The sequence below is a fragment of the Paramormyrops kingsleyae genome, chromosome 22, assembly GCF_048594095.1.
Source record: "Paramormyrops kingsleyae isolate MSU_618 chromosome 22, PKINGS_0.4, whole genome shotgun sequence".
Lineage (NCBI taxonomy): Eukaryota > Metazoa > Chordata > Actinopteri > Osteoglossiformes > Mormyridae > Paramormyrops > Paramormyrops kingsleyae.
In genome coordinates, this window is record NC_132818.1 from 18,082,087 (window position 1) to 18,094,256 (window position 12,170).

The 12,170-nt window shown below is 42.2% G+C and overlaps 1 pseudogene; it reads left to right on the top strand.

The window, feature by feature from the left end:
- The first annotated feature begins 6,543 nt into the window (after nucleotides 1-6,543).
- On the top strand, nucleotides 6,544-8,800 carry LOC111852858 (migration and invasion enhancer 1-like; annotated as a pseudogene).
- Nucleotides 8,801-12,170: the final 3,370 nt, after the last annotated feature.

Genomic DNA, 12,170 nt, shown 5'->3' on the forward strand with positions numbered 1-12,170 from the left:
GTGCTTAAGACTGCTGATACACAAACAACGTGGGGATATGACAAGGGAAGTTAATCAGACAATAATTCAAGTCAAATGCTCCCAGAATGCTTTGCTATCTTTGTGTAAGGTTTTTAAGGCATTAATGGTTAATTCCACATTAAGGTCATTTGAGGTTTGTTTTATCATAGGGTGTGTTCTTCGAGAACATTCCTACAAACATGGATAATTTTATGATAGAGGAACTGAAAACTGTTACAAAGGCTGTAACTGTTCTAGAATGTTTTTATCATTCTTGGTGGGTCTGTATTGACAATGTTTGGCTAGAATAGATTATATAATACAAAATGAATCAAGATTATGCTTGCTTCTGTCTTGGAAAAATTGTAAATGTTTTAAAAGGTGTGTGGGGGGTGTGTGTAAACAGCTCAAGAGGAAACCCTCAAACCACAGACAGAAGAGATCAAGATGCTCCCCAGCTGATAATCATTTGATGTAAACAGCACAGGATTGCCCCAAATTGCCCACCAAAGCAAGCGGGCAAACAAACAAATAGACAAATACCAACACAATGTGGGAACATCTTGCAGCCCTTGCAGTAAGACAACTGATGAAATTGTTTGCAAATCATAAATAAAAGTATACTTGTCCGGGACAATGACACGTCCTATGAAGAGCAGCTGGAGCACCGTTCCCTGTCTCCCCCCCCCCCCCACTGCTTATGGTGCTGATCCCACCTAATAACCATTTTCCAGGCGTTGTGGGTTCAGTGTTAAACTAAACTAACCTGACCTCTCTCACCTGCAACCTCTCTTTCACTCGATAGCTAAACTTATCCACAAACCAGTGCCTTCCTGAGTTAGTAGCTACTGTCAGTATTTGGGGAAGAACATTAATAGCCGAAATTGCGGAAACACCAAGTATTTTTGGCATTCCGCTTTAACAATTACTACACGAATAATGGCACTAATGTTCATAAACAATCAAAGAATGTTTGCGAATATCATACACTCGACAATTAAATAAGTAACTGTAGTTATGGGAATCAAATTCTGCAAATCTCTAAGAACTGGAAGTGTTTCCACAATTTTGGCCAATAGTGTAGACTTGAGGTGGCCTGTATTATGTGTAGCAGTTTGCCCCCTGGTGGCTAAAGACAGAATTGCATGATTCTCCAGAGTGACTGAGAGCCTGGAACAATCCTCATGTACAACAAATGAGGACAGATCCGAGCAGCTTTGCTATTACAACACAGACATCACATGTGTCCAGCAAGGCAGAGGTGATGGTTTATTTCAAAAAGCCTTTTCTCTGTGTCAGGGTTGATTGGCGTCGCATCGTAAATGGGAAATACTCACCGTGGCCAGTTGTTCGTAAGATCTGGTGAGACATGGAGTGGTGCACTATAGTGTAGGCTGCCCCTCAAACCACCACCCCCCAAAGCAGCTCCTGGTCTGTGTGACCCCCCGCCCCTGTTGTCCCCTTGTCCCGCAGGACACCACCAAGCTACAGAGGCAGCTATAGCCTGGAGAGACCCCAGCAGGAAGATTATGACCCTCCACCGGAGAAGATCAGCATTTCCCAGGATTCCGAAGGTAGCAGATTATTGGGATATATCCAGGCTATGCGAGTCTTTAATGTACATTTCATTTTGTTTACTGACTCTTTGTCTTTTCTTACTGTTCATCCCATGACCCTTTATGCCACGAATTAGCAGATCATCTACACTGCTAATGGTGGCTAGCAGTCTACCTCAACCAGTTTAAGGTTGTTGTTCTGGACAAAGACATTCATATATTGCCTTAAGACTTGTAGCACAGCCAGGAAAACACTCTGTAGCTCTTGTTGGTGCATGGTCCTTTTCAGTACTTTATCTATGTGCTTCAGGCCCACAGGGGACTGCCTGGTAAGTTTGTATTAATTGCTTGTTTAAGGATGAATGCGTGGAGTTTGTGCCCCCCCCCTCCAATCACCTCCCTCAGTCCAAAACATGCAGGTAGGTGACCTATCATCTCTAAATTCCCCATAGTGTGTGAGAGTGTATGACTGTGTGCCGTGTGATGGACAGCTTCTCATCCAGGATGACTCCTACCTTTGCTCCTGTGCTTCCTGGGATAAATTCTAGCTCATAATGTGCTTGTATTGGACCCTGTAAACAGTTATGGAAGTTGGATGGATGGTAACTTGTACTGCCCCCTCTAAGCAGTTATTGAAGATGTATGTATGTATGTATGTATGGATGGATGGATAAAGGTGTTATTGAAGTTGAAACACACCTCACAGCTCATTACTCCCCCCCCTACACAGCTCAGCTATGACCAGGTGCAAAGCTTGAAGAAATTACTGAAAACCATATGGTCTGAATTACATATATAGTTCAGTTATATAGTTGAGCCCTAGTAGACCCGATCTTGGCCTTGTCTTGGCCTTCAGCTCATTTTGTCTTGATCTTGCCTTTGTCTTGGACATAGGTCTCAAAATATTACAAAACAGAATATCTGAATTGATATGCAAATATATTTCTTTCTCTCATTAAGCAGAAATTATTTTTCCGGCACTGTTCTCTTGTAGCTGCGCAACTTATAATGTACTACATCTCCCAGCCGCCCCAGAGGTATAATGCTATTGGACAGTTTCAGAGGGTGCAGGGGCTGCTGGGAAAAGATATTGAGTAAGCGGGCCCTTTAAAAATGAACGTGAAAGATGTCGGAAGATCGAGATTGTCGGTCTTTTTGTTCGTAGGTCTCTTAAACTCAGTTCGATTGCAACTCGAACACCTTGGGTTACGGTTTTCATCTGGATGTATGTGCTGTCCTTTGCCTGCTTGTCAGTATGAGTTCGTCTTGAGTGGATACGTCTTCGTCTAGAAAGTACGGAACATTATTTAGCACTTCATAACGCATAGAGAATGTAATCATTAGGACTCTTATAAGAAGCTGATGTAATCTCTAGAGAATGCAGACCAATTACTGCTGTGCACAATGTGACGAAAAACAAGTATGAATTAGCACCTTGTGTTTGCTTAGAAGTTTCTGTATCTGTTGGCTATTTTGTTAGCCTTTAATGTATGAATTATTGAATATGTACTTTATTAGTGCTGCAGCTTATCACTATGTTGAAGGACAAGTATATTATTAACCCTCTAGCCAGACAATGTGCAACAAGCAGAAGCTGCCAAGGTTTGCTGCTGAAGGAAGGGATTCGCCTGAGTTCACCAAAAGTTCACGGCTGGGTATTTAAAAAAAACTGGGTAGAGATGGTCACGTCACCGTTATGTTCAGCCGAGGCACCAAACAGTAAAACATAAATGACAAACTTATATAGGGGTGTGGATTAAGGGAGAAAACAACGATGGTGAATGGTTGAGGGAATGATGATGCTTAAGTGACGAGATATTGTTACACAATAAGAAAATGTATTAAAATTAGTGTAAAACAGTATTGGACACACTCCTGCAGGGTGTCCAGCCTTGGCTGTAACCTCACTGTTGCAATAAAGGCTGAATCTGAAGATCTGCACAAGCAGCTCTTGACTCCTGATTGGCGGGGAAGAAAAAAACACAACAAAAGCACTCCCAATCTGGGCCGTAGCCAAATATGAGGTCACCGAGGTCCGGGCCTCAGTAATTGTAAGCTGAAAATAAATATTCTAAATAAATAATAACTGAATTTAAAAAAAGTCAACAGTTGAAAATGTCTGCGGGCAAAGTGCATTCTTAACTCAGTTCGAATGTATTACTAATAGTGTCTGCTGTGTGTGTGTGTGTGTGTTTGTGTGTGTGTGAGAGAGAGAGAGAGAGCGCCTTCAGTACCAGCACTACAGAGGATGCACGATTCGTGAACGCATGCGCAAACTTCACTGAAAGCAGTGGCCTGTACTACGAAGCGGGGTTACTGGCTTATCGGGGTAACTTGTCGGATTTAAGGTAGTCTGGGGGAAAATGTAAGTGAATATTAAGTCAATTTAAATCCGACAAGTTACCCGGATAAGCCAGTAACCCCGCTTCGTAGTACAGACCACAGGTTGAATTCACGTTGTGTGCGTGTGAATATGCAGCATTGCGGGGCGGGGATGCAGACAGCGAATCATTCGGTAAGACAAAAATAATGATCATTATCGGTAAAAAAACAAAAAAAACATTCCAACGACCTGCTATAGCATCTGGAGTAAAGGTCACTGTATGAAACATGTTAAACTTAAGTGTAGGCTAAGCTACTCTGGACAGGATAAAGGTTGGGTTTCTTTCATATTACACCTAATGGGCTAGATTAAGCTAACTAACATTTCACATAACATCATAAAAAATAATAACTTATGAAGGGGACAGTATCAGTAATAGTGTCCATGGAAACATTTCAAAGACAAATTCGGATATCAAAACAAGTGTATTTGATGTTGGCTTGTAATGGTATGTTAATATCAAGCATTTCTCTTTCATTTTTATCTTCATATATGGTTACAAATAATCTTAAAATTACATGCTTCAGATTTATAATAATTTTACTGCTCTGTAATTTTTGTATGATTTAGACCTAAAATCATTCAGTAAGGCACATTCATGTAATAGCTCCACAGAACTTGCTGTAACCTAAACTATCAATTAATTGACATGAACTGTAATTTAACGTTGCCTATCCCCCAGAAAAGCAGCCTATGTAATGTGTGATGAATGTGACCCACCCCCCTCACCCCCAGTCCAGGACCTCACTATTTTTCACACCCTGGTTATAGCCGTGCTCCTGGTAGCCTCCCGCTGCATCAGGAACTGGTGCGTTCCTTTAGGAGAACTGTTCACAATTTCCTTCACTCGTCCATCATCAGCTGCCCCTGTTATTCTGGATTGTATTGGACATTATTGGTAGTGTTTATTGTTTGGTGTTGATTATTAGAGTTTAATTTACTAACACTGTCAGGGAGCTTGGAGAGGGCTTTGTGAACGTGATTTCATTATATTGTCTGTTTTTTTTAAATATACATCTGCATTATTGTTTAGCGTATGTGACCATTAAAGTTTCAATAATAGGGTCTTTTGGAATTACATAAAGGTAAGATTGCACCTAAATCAGCCATTTATCGGATCATCAAGAACTTCAAGGAGAGAGGTTCAATTGTGAAGAAGGCTTCAGGGAGCCCAAGAAAGTCCAGCAAGCACCAGAACCATCTCCTAAAGTTGATTCAGCTGTGTGATCGGGGCACCACCAGTGCAGAGCTTACTCAGGAACGGCAGCAGGCCGGTGTGAGTGCATCTGCATGCACAGTGAGGCGAAGACATTTGGAGGATGGCCTGGGGTCAAGAAGGGCTGCAAAGAAACCACTTCTCTCCAAGAGAAACATCAGGGACAGACTGATATTCTGCCAGAGGTACAGGGATTGGACTGCTGAGGACTGGGGTAAAGTCATTTTCTCTGATGAATCCCTGATGCCATCAGTCAGGATTTGGCCCAGTAGTTGATTGACAGCATGTCAGGACAAATTGCAGAGGTTTTGAAATGGGCCACCACTACAAAATTGACTTTTTGCATAAACGTAATGTAATTGTCAATAAAACCCTTTGACACTTATGAAATGCTTGTAATTGTACTTCAGTATACCATAGAAACATGACAAAGAGATGTACAAACACTGAAGAAGCAAATTTTGTGAAAACCAATACTTGTGTCATTCTCAACTTTTGGCCACGACTGTAGTAAGTCAGTGATCACATCTCCCAACTACTCCCTTTCAATTGACACATTTTTTTAATTATGTAAAATTATTGTATCACTTTTACGATTTATTTAATTATACTTTAAAAAACGACTCATTGTTAGTTCATCTTCCAAGTGTCTTTTTCTGAAGCACTTAACAGATTTGTCTGTTAGAAGATCATAGCAGTAATGCGCCAGTAGCAATTCTTAGTTCCCTCGTTCCCACTGAACGCACTTCGTAGACGGTCCCTAACAAAAGGCTGCGCTCCTAATGCTGGTTTATCCGTTTCGCGGGAAACGCTGCACAGCGACAATAAAAACCAAACAATCAATGTACCATGTTGTACTAGAATCTGTATATTCTCCTGAAACAGAAAATGTCAGTTTAGTATGTTTTTTTTTGTGTCGTTTCTAACAGACAACGCCGAATATCCAATAGGCCTATAAAACCAGTTTTACCACGCTATTTCAGGGTTCAAACCTGTGATTTTTACTGCGTGGTTACGTGTGTACTCGGCCCTGTCCTGATGATTCACGTACATGATTATGAAACTGGGATAGGTTAATTTAACCATGTTTTAAACTAAGTAAAAACGCTTCCGGGCCGTTTATAAAAAAAAACAATTTTTCTTTGTAATTCTCCTCGGCGGAAGTTATGCCATTGCACGCCCATCCGCCTGCAATGGCGAATTCTGGGGGACCAACACAGGTAAATATTTATTACAGCTTATTAAAATGTTTTCTCTAAACTTTGAAAAGTGCTCACTCCATAAATTGCGAACATGCGCACTTTTAAAAAGTGATTTAATTGCAGTAGACGCCCAGATTCTGGTCTGTGATTTGTAAGGAAATTAAATCTGCGGCTATTGTAGTTTACATGCTGTCGTCTTGCCAACCAAAAGCAGCCTGACTGGTTGAGCCATAGGGTACGTATGTCATGATCATATTTACTGGTTAGTCTGTGGCGTGAGTCAGCAAACGCAGATCTAGCTAAAGAAAGATGACTGTAATAATCAAAATTGAGTATTGGTAAGTTGAATCTTCCGCTGTATATTAATACTGGTAGACGTGTGTGTTTGCTTAAAAAACACACGAGTCGGTTTAAGTAACCTATTAAATTATATGTTATTAAATAATCACAGCACGAAAACTTCACAGTTGTATAATGTTTCTCATTATTGCTTCTGATATTATCGATTAACCTATATTACACTATGTTACTACATTAAACGATTCGCGGATTTAGTGTTAAGTTTATTCTAACAAAACTAAGGATCGACCTTTTGATTCTTTTTGCATAACGAGAAGGTATGGCTTACATGCACTAAAACGTCCTTCTTGGTAAAGCCAGTACTAAATAACAAAGAGCGCTTTCTCCGTCTTCCTTGCACATCCCGCTCCTCGATCGCCCTTAGCGGAGGATGAGGGTACGAGCCCCGCTACCAGGAGCTCGCCCAAGCGATACGGGGGAAGTTCCGTGAAGCGGAGGTGTCGGGCTTGGTCGGGAGGAGAGGTAAGGACGGAAAGCTGGGAGACAAACTTAAGGAAACGTGACCGCTGGGTTTAATAATTTAGCTGGTGCTTTTCAGCTGGTTAGCTGCTCATTTGGTAGCGTTCATACAATCCCGAGTAGCTGCGGTGGAAAGTGTCCGGCGCTTATAATTAACCAGAGTTTAGACGTGCAGTGTACTAATGGTTTAATTGATTTGCCATCCTAAAACAACTCTTTAAATATATTTTATTTATTTACCTTTTCTACTGCAGGCAGTTTTGAGATTGAGATCAATGGACAGCTAGTCTTCTCCAAACTCAAAAGCGGTGGCTTCCCGTACACTGAAGATGTGAGTACATAAATACTATCTGTATAATCTGTATATATGAATTTCCCCACATTTCGGTGTTTGTCTGATAGGGTAAATGCAGTTTGTTGTGGAGGGTGATTGGGTGATTGAGTACTGAAGGCTTGTTTCAGTCTTGTGGATCTCTATTCTCTGCAGGTGCTGGATGCCGTCCAGAAAGCTTACGACAACAAACCCATGGAGAAGATCAGCAGAAGCCGCACCTCGTGCATTATCCTGTAACGAGCTGTCTCATCCTTCTTCTGAGCCTCTGCTCCTTCTTTCCCCAGTTTGTCCCCAGAACCCCCAGATGATGCCATTTTGAGATCAGCCAGATAAAATTATACAATTGCCCTTATGGTTGTCCCACATGTAAGCATTTTGGGATGTGGGATCATTCGGTTTCTGTTTTTTAAAATTTATAAACATTGTTCTAAAAAGGTAATTGTGGATGGTTCTGCCTTCACTGTAACTGCAAACTATATTGGCTGTAAACTTGATTTTGATAAATTTTTTGGCTGATCTCTATCCAGGTCTCCCCTCAAATATCCAGTTTCATCCACTTCCTGTTCGCATAGCTCGGGGTGTTAGCTGTAGTGATATCTAAACTCTTATTGGTGAATTATAGTAAGAACCTAACCTTTGAACCTCAAGGTCAATGCTGATTGGCTTAGGCTTTGTTGTCGTCTCTCCACCTTTGTCACATTGGCAGGTCAAGCCCTTAATGATGACTAAGCCGAAATTCCTAAAAAAGGTTATAGTCTGAACTCCTTGGTCTTGACCTTCCTTAGAGGAAGAGACAAAGGTCCTAGGAGAGAAGACGACGCCCCAAAAGTGAGCTTCTCTGTGCGGTATTCATAACCAGCTTTTCTACAATCCTTCTGAGAACCATAGTCATGCCGCACCTTTAGTGCTCACCATCAGATCCTGAAGCCTCAGTAAGCATGAGAGGCTTTGCAGAGAGCTGTAAGGCTGGTTAGTCTGCATGTGTCACTCATTCCTGTTACTCGGTGATTCGACTTGGCATTGTTGGTCAGCTAAGGAGCAGCAGCTGTTGAGGTGGAAATCCAGAATGTTCCATGGATGTGCTTTTCCCGCTCAGTTATCATTTGAGATAAAGGTAGAGAAAAATCCGGAATGTCGTACTGCAGTGCCAAACCCCAACGATGGTGTAAACAAAAAACTGTTACGAAATTTTCCTAATGAAATACTGTAGAGGATTTGTGTATGTGTGAAAGGCAGCCAATATAAATATCGCTCAGACAACTCTAAGACGAATAAAGAAGTAAATGCTAACATTTTGTCATTGTTTCATGCTATCATAATGAACAAATTAACAACCATTATTCATTATCTGCAGTTTCGGAAGCAGGCAGTTTACCAGGAAGGTGAGACTTTAATTTGGATCTGACATGAAACACTGTCTGTCAGCCAGGGGATATGTGATGTGGTTTGGCATGAGCTGAGCTTAGATACGTGGTTCACCATCATTATGGTCATCAGCGCTAGTGCTGGCCGGCTTCGACACACCAGTGGTCTAACTTTAGTTGTTTCAAAACCGACAAAAAACATTAAGCTTCTGCAAAAATGCCAGAATTGCAATACAAAAGGTTGTGGCCTGGTTTGCACAAGATCCTCCGCTGAGACAACAGCGGGAGAGCAATGGCGTCTGGTTCATCCGGTTTGCAGAAATGTAAACGCTGTGTAACATCAGCGCTTGGCTATTCCGGATAGTGAATGTGAACCCGGAAAAGACCAGTGAGACTGGAACATTAACTTGATGAATGAGGAAGAGATGAGAGGTATCACCCCATCACCGTGGTCGCACACTCCTGGTGCATCTGCTTACACACCGGTCACTCCCACATGCACACCTCCGGACAATTTGGTTGCAATGTTCTCTTTTACTTTAACATTTGCAGGAATCAATTAATCTTTACTGGCATCTTTAACACACCTACCCTTAGAATATAAAGCTCCTGTCGCATTGTGGTTTTAAGTAAAACAAAAAGGCAGACAGAAATAAGGCATAACTAAGCGAAATCAAGCAGAGTGAATAGTTCTTAGTACTGTGGTCCTCACCTTCATCAGTGCTTGGGAAACCTACCAGAACCTTCTTATTTCAAAACACATTAGTGGTGTGTTAATATTGACTGGAGGGGTAAACAGTTTTGAGAAGAAAACCTCTGCTAGTTGCTACACTTTCATCATCACTGTCTTCTGAAAGCACACGCTTATAGAAACGGTGAAACTTTTCAGTTGATAGCCCTGGATCTAATACTTGTATGACAGACACCTTCACAGCTCCCAGCACAGTAAGACCCTGGTCGCTGAGGAGGATCATTCCGGATTGGGCCTCTATGGTCATGTGATAACATGACATCTCGTTTGTTTTAGCGCAGATAGTACTAATCATTCGCAGCTTCTTTCGGCCCTGTCTCGTCTGTGCCAAGGTTGCCCTGCCCTTGACGTCTCTCTGGGCATTATTCAAAATGCTCCACGTCGGCCCTCCTATTGGCTGGGCGGCAGCGTTCCTATGGCGAGGCGCTTGCTTTTGGCGCTGCCATGGCGCCCACCCACGTCGGCCATCTTGGATTTCCCATGGGGAGTAATAATAAAGTAGCAGGTCTTGAGGACAGGCACGCAAACTCGTTCTTTACGTGGCTAATTGCTAATCCCAGCGGAAAAGGGTCCAGGTCTGAATTCTGTGCTGTATGTGATTCTGCAAGACACGCCTTTAAGGTAAACACAGCGAACACCTTTGTATAGGTCTGTGTGCAGCTCCTCCCCCCACTGATAGAAAAGCTCTGATACAAATAATAACAATAAATGTTCTTCAATAAATAAGTCATTTGTTGAGGTAAAATATTCTTTTAAGTAGCAATTACCATTTAAGTCAGGGAGGCTGTCAGCTCTTTTTTTTTTTTTAATTCTGTCTAAGAGCTGAAGAAAATGAGGGACTTCAGCATAGAGGCCTTATCAGATGAGCTGACTGGTACAAATTCTCATTTCAATAGCCAAAATACTCTTACCATGACAAACCCTCTGAGGAAAGCAAGCATTTTGCTTACAGGGAAAACACATATAAACGGACGTAAATAAAATTTGGTGATTAGTACACGCCAGGTGTGTGCAGTGGACTGCAAGTGTGACGCAGGTTAACACTCTGGAGAGGCAGGTGGATGGCGGAAGCCAGCAGATTCTGCGCCTAAACGCCTGGGCAGAGTCAGAAAAAGTGAGAGGCTGCGACACCATGATTAAGGAAACCGACTGACAGCCAGAATGTCGTGGATTCGACCTGAAGAGCTGATCCAGGGGAATATCTGACTTTATTATTGAGCAGCGTGTCAGACTGTGTAAAATCTAAGCTGCTTGATGTAAAGGAATCTGTCGTTCGATTCAAATAATAACAGCTTATCCGGGCTTAATGTACTGGCAGGTAGTGTAGAGTAGATGTGGGCGGGGCCTAACATTATGATGTGTCAGTTTAGCGTATAGATAGTGGCCGCTGGGAGCTCAGCATGTGCAGAGTACAGATAGCTATAGCTCCGGCTAACGATAACGAGCAGGGCGAACGCCCATGCGCTGCCATGTCCTCCAAGCAGGGCCGGCTTCGTTCTTCTGTCCGTCTTTCTATCCCTCTCCCGCCGTCCTGTCCTCCTCTCTCTCTCTCCGTTCTTCTCAGAAACGGTGCCCCGAGGAGTGTCAGTCACTTTTTGGTATCGCTGAATAAATCCACTCTCTGATATTTAAATGCATGTCTACCAGACCTATAGCCAGAAAAAAATTTGGGGGTGGAGGGTTAGGGTTAGTCTCAGGATATATCTCTGACGGGGGGGGGATCCCCCCATTATATTTGACCAACTGGGAAGGAAGCAAATGTTAAGATTTTACTACCTGGCTCTTTGCCTGATGCCCAACTTCAGTATAAAAATCGAACCATGTTTGATTCTAATGTTTTTAGAAAGGTATAATTAAAGTAATGTCATGGTGTAAGTGAGTTATCACCGGTGGTGATTATTTGATTCCTCTTTTATTATCAAAGATAAAATGTATTTGTGTCTATAGATGCTTGAAGTCACAAAGCCCTGAAGTGAAGAGGATGACATTCCAAGGCTTTATAGACACACGTCTCTGAGCTGCTCTTTCATCTTGCATTTTGACCCAATTCGTTACTGAATCAAGGCTGTTTGTGTTAATTATCATTAAATTGAAGGAGACTGTCAGGTCACACAGTCCACAGCATCACCGTGGCTGTTCATTGTGGCCTCCACAGTAATCCAACACCCAAGTGGTTAACAGGACAGCACTGTTGATCAGTAAATAGCACTGGGAATGCAAACTTGCAGGGTGTGGGGTCGATTCCCACCCCAGCTCTCTCTCTGTGTGTGTGTGTGTGTGTGTGTGTGTGTGTGTTGGCATGGATTCATGGATAGATGGGTAGTTTCAAAGGTATTCTGAAACTGTTTGGTGGATAGTTTCACGGTTCCTTAGAGCAATGTTTACTTGTAAGGGTATTTAGTAGTAAAGTAAGGAATTTTCCTGGATTAAACTCCTTGCGTTGTAGTATTTTTCTGGGACAGGAAATCGTGTCCCTTACTGCTGAATGTTGTTCTTCAGCTGTTTTTAGTCTTTTTCAGCCCCTCTGCCCCCACCTCATACTGCT